The sequence below is a fragment of the Arachis ipaensis genome, chromosome B09 (assembly GCF_000816755.2).
Source record: "Arachis ipaensis cultivar K30076 chromosome B09, Araip1.1, whole genome shotgun sequence".
Classification (NCBI taxonomy): Eukaryota; Viridiplantae; Streptophyta; class Magnoliopsida; order Fabales; family Fabaceae; genus Arachis; species Arachis ipaensis.
In genome coordinates, this window is record NC_029793.2 from 145,790,760 (window position 1) to 145,796,759 (window position 6,000).

A 6,000-nucleotide genomic window follows, 5' to 3' on the forward strand; every position below is an offset into this window, starting at 1 on the left:
CTTGCTAAATGAGCGTCCAAGTCAGCATTGGCCTCTTCATTGCTGGCGCTTGCAAGGTGAGCGCCGCCTTTGCTTTATTGCGGAGTGCTGGGTTACTCAGCGCCACTTTGCGCGTGCTATCATTTTTTTCATTTGTGCGTACGCACACTTCTCAAAACTTTGGGCGTTAGATTTTTCAAGGCAACTTTTAGTGCTGCTTCATTCTTTCTTTCATTGTTGGCGTTGGTTATGCTGCTCCATGGCTTTGCTTTCTCCTATAATTAACCAAGGAAAGTGCATCAAAATTTTGATAGTTCATAATTTAATACAAATTTTTTTATCCTATCTCAATGCAATGAAATCCACCTAATCAAATCAGTTTTTAAGCACCACTTCTTGCGTTATATAACTCTTGTACTTTCATGAAATGATCACAATTTCACTAATGCTTGATGAACCAATACATGCAGAAATATTTTATGAATCCACTTGTTTATTAACTAAATTTGCATGAAAACAAACTAAAAACTACTAAAATAACAAATTAAAACTACCTATGATGCACATGCATCAGCTGTATCGTAACTATGTTTGTATGAAAAAAATTTCAAAACCGAACTAATATTTTTAGTTATTAGTAGTTTAATTTTTTTAATCTAAAAATTTAATAATCTATTTTTAGTTTATATTTTTAATTAAAAATTATTAATTAATTATTAACTAAAAATAATAAATTTTTTGGTAGTTTTCTAACATTAGTCGGTTTGTATATGTATAATTAACACGTTGTGTCAATGAACTTTAAAAGCTATAATAATGACTAATCAGGGTTTATTAGTTTAACCATGTTTATTAACCGGAAATATCTTATTCGTATAAAATGGATATAGGTTGAAATATTCAGAAGATGATCATCTTGTTAGGTCGTAATAATGGTTTGTTTGGTATCTACTTGCTCTAATTATTGTAGTTAAACAAGTTAATAACAATGCTCTATTATAGTATATGGTTATATATAGAAAATAAAACTTAGAGACAGTACCTGCTAATAGTTTCGCCGCACATTATTATTTTGTATACTTGTGTAGGTAATATATATAGCTTCCAAACAGTGTTTCCTAATATTTGTCAATAGAATCATCTTTATTTTAAAAAATAAGTCACATAATTTGAGCATATATACAAAATTGTAAAATAAAATAAATAAAGTTAATAACTCAAAAAAGAATAAAAACAAAAAATAAAAAAAGTGTTTAAAAATTCTATAATTATTAATTTTATAATAGTAATCACTCTTTTATTTAATTAAAAATAAAAAAATAAAAATCTTCAGCCCGGCGGACCGGTCCGCCCTGCCCCGCCAATTTGGCGGGCTCCAATTCCTAGCCCGATCCGCCTTTTTTAACGGGTTGGTCCGACGGGCTCGACCCGTTTTGCCACCCCTAACATCATATATATAAATTGCGGTGAAAATTCAGGTGAAATCGATTTTACGTGAGTTAATATCTGAGAGTTGTTAGATGAAAATTTAGTCAAATCAATTAAATTATCTAACAACTCTTACGTATCAACTTCACGTGAAGTCAACTGCACCTGCGTTTTCACCATAAATTGCTGGATAAAAAAGAAAGAGATAGAAGATATACAACACAGTATTATCATTTATCATGCATGCATGTATGTGTTAATGTATGTATATATGCAGCTATAAGATTAATAATTGGAAGGGGCAGATGCAGTTACACTTTCTGATATTGAACTGAACATGATTCGCTTGATCCGGTTGGTATATATATATAGTAAGAGAATTGGTTAATTAGCTAATGTTGACTCTAAATTATAAAATATATAATTAATATTAGTCACTTAATGTGTTTCTATGATAATGAATTATATTAAGTGAAAATTAAACTAAAAGTAAAATTGTTAATTATACATTCACTACTTTCAAACTCAAAATGATGATGTAACCTTATGTAGCAGCACAAACCAATGGTCCTTTACGTTTGTGCTTTCTTCATTATAAAAATCTAAGCGCGTTTTCAAGTAGATCACAGATTGTATTTTACGTGTATTTATGGCATCACATCACAGAGACAGTAGGCTAAAGTAGAATTTAATTTGATGATTATGAAAAATGCTACTTGTACAATATTAATCAGTCTTTAATTAATTTTTAATAATATTTAATTATGTTTTTTTTTTTTACATATAAAAACTATTCTTACATATAGAAATATTTAAATCGAGTTACATCTTTTACGAAAGTATATATAATTCTAATACTTTAGAGATGATGATTCTCGGTAATTAAAATATCTAAAGTTTTACGGTAAATACTTTGCTCATTAAGTCATATAAAAAATATATCATACTATAATAAATATAGTAGAAAGCTTATTAACATACCTTTGTTTTGTTAATTTTATATTTTAGTGTGTCACTAAACGAGGACGACTAAAGAAATCATTTATCTATTTTTTAAGATTTGCGTGAGTGATGCTTTTAGAGATCTTAAAATTTTTAAATTTAATTAAAAAATATTTTAAAAATTAATTTAAAAAATAAATAATCTTTTAACAAAACGAATTTGACGAATTAAACATCTTTTTCTGCCGACTAGCACAGAAATATGGGATAATATCATACACACGAAATTTGATGAGAGTACAGTTAGAGGGAACACCACCAAAAACAAAAGCTTTGGTTGCATAGTCTTGGGGTTTGTACTCCAATCATAGCTCCTAAATTTTGAGAATGAAAAGCACCTCCGTCTATGGGCCCGTGCCGAAACCAATACATTTATTTCGTGAAAACTGAGGTGAAATCGACTTCACGTCAAGTTAATATCTAAGAGTCGTTAGATAAAAATTTAGTCAAATTAGTCAAATCATCTAACGGTTCTCAAGTATCAACTTTACGTAAAATTCACTGCACCTGAGTTTTCACCATTTATTTCTCTCTTGCCAAAATCAACCAATTTAGCAAACATCATAACACATTCATTTAGAAACTTAATTATATGTTTGTATGCGTTTTCATGATTTCACCATCACTAACTATAGCATATTAGTTAGTGATCGTTTGGTTAATTATGTTTGCCAAAATTGTAAGAAGACTGATGAGGAGTCGCTTAATTATTAATGCATAAACCTGTTTCTATCAAGAAAAATCAGATAAACACTGATATATACACGTAGGCCTACTATTTCATCTGCTTTTAAGAAGGCTTCAGCTTCAATTGATCCATGATTACAAAATCTGATCCATACGACCGAAATCAAAAGTTGATCAACCAATAGAATTGAATGCCTTGTCATAATTCATAAAGTAAAGATGAGTAGTCCTAAGCAACATGGTTGGTTATTATCTACTTATCTTGTTAATATATCCATTGAAGCATAAGGGTTTAATTATTTTCAGATCTCCAAAATTGCAAATTGCTTTACAAGTTATCAGTGAAAGCTTATCCAGACCAAAATAATGACTAAAGAGTATGATATATCCATATCACTATATATATATATATATATGGTCATCCTTTGCTTAATATATAGTTTTGAGATTTGAATAAGGAAATATTTTTCGCTTTTTATTTTTAATACGGAGGAAAGTGTGGGGTGATACAGCGTTATAGAAAATAAGGGTGCTTTTTCTGCATGTGGTGTCAGGGGGCTGAAATCAGACCGATAAATTTAGAGCAAGAAACTCGAACGGTCCGATTAAAGGGAATTTACAAAAAAATATTTTTTTAATAAAACTCGAAGGGTCCGTTTTGATTAAAAATAAAAAATAAAAACGGAGGGTCCGTTTTTATTTTAAGAAAAAATTAAAAAAACAAAAATTGTAAACGGAGGGTCCGATTTGATTTTAAGGAAAAAAAAAACTAATCAGACGGTTCGATTTGTGGTCAACGAATTTTCTAACAAAGAATTGGGACTTCTCTGTCCCACACCTGTGTCTAACACCTGTATACACCATAACCAAACACAACTCACACACTCCTCCAGTATAAAAAAAATTAGCCAATATTTCTACCCATAATTTCTTTCTTTCTTTCTTTTCTATTTTTTCTGCATATACCATACTAATTAATTGATTATCATAATATCACACTCACAGAAATCATATAAAGATATACTTTATTTGATGAAAAATGTTCAATAATGTCTGAATTTTAAAAGCACACAGATAGACCCATAATTTCTTACCGCATCTATATAATTTTTTTTCGGGTAAAGTATATTTTTTGTCTCAAAAGTTTAGCAAAAGTTTTAAAAATATTCATAAGTTATATTTTGTTTCAATTTTGTCCTAAAAACTTTCGATTTGCATCAAATATACCATCGAACGGCTAAATTTTCAAAAGATTTAAGATTAATCTAATAATAATGCATTAATATTATGTTTGATTTGCTTGTATTGATAGTTGTTCTTATTAAATTGTTGTTGAATTTGTCCTTAAGTTTTTTGAAAAAATTAGTCGTTAGGGGTATATTTGATGCAAATCGAAAACTTTTAGGACAAAATTGAAACAAAATAAAACTTAGAGATATTTTTAAAACTTTTGTCAAATTTCAGGAACAAAAAATATATTTTATCTTTTTTTTTCACTTTTTCTTTTATTACTCTATTTGATGTATCTTACCTTTTTTAGGGATGAGGTTTTATTTTCTTGTCATGGCTCTCTTTTACAGGTGTGGGTCTCACTCAAACATTAATTTGAGCGTCACGGTTAGATATTTTCAATATTTTAATGTATTTATTTCCTTACACTGTAGTCTTGTATAAACATATGGAAAAAAATACAGGTGGTAACATATTATCTGCTAATTTATTGTCAATAATAATTAATTATTATATTTTAAACACATGTATAAAGAGATACATCTAAAAAATGTATCTATAAAAATATTTTTATTAAACACAATTATAAATAAAAATTAGTAGAAGTTGATAGAAATATTGTTAGTAATGTAGCAAGATTGAAACATATGAAAAGTTTGACAATAGAAAAAAGGAGAATTGAATGAGAATTGAATGCATTAACGATAAATTAAACAATTATATTTTCTTTCTTTTTTCCACGGTGTAGTTGATAGTACAACACCATAGATAAGCAACAATAAAGTTAGGGTTTTGCTACGGTGTAGATGGATAAATTTTTCTACATATATAGAAAGCCACTTGTCAAAACAGGATGATGTCCACCTGGAGTCAATGCCAAAGGATGTTGAGCATTGGGGCCACGCCTGCGTTGGGGTTTATTTTTGCAGGAGACAAATACTGTGTTTTTGCAGTTTGTTGTTGATTATTTGGTTTAATTAGTTAAAAATGGGTGTTTATGTGCTAATTAAAAAATCATTAAACTAATTATTACCGTTGTTATGGGTAGGCTTACTGATTTATGATTTTGGATTATCTAATTTACGTATTTAAAAGTGTCTTATCACACATGTATACGCTTATAAAAAATTTTAAATTAATTACATATTTTTAAATTTGTATACTGTATGCGGATATAATTTTTATTAACATGCGACTATAGATTATTTATTATGTTAATTATCTACATGTTGTAAAATTGATTATTTTTTGCCAATTCTTTCAAAATATTTTAGTTATTATGCGGTCATTTTTAATTCAAGTCATTAGTAGTTTTCACAGGTTTTATTATAACTTGATTAAAAAAAATGTGTTAGAACAACAGCTTTATGAGAATATAAAAAAGCTGTAATTTTAAGAATGGTAGGCTCCATATTTTGTTAATCAAATTTTAATGAAACCTGTGAAAACTGCTAATGACTTGAATTAAAAATAACCCCCTAATAACTAAAATATTCTGAAAGAATGGGCAAAAAATAATCAATTTTACAATATGTAGATAATTAACATAATAAATAATCTATAATCGCATGTTAATGAAAATTATATCCGCATACAGTATACAAATCTAAAAATATGTAATTAATTTAAAATTTTTTATAAGCGTATACATGTGTGATAAGACACTTTTAAATA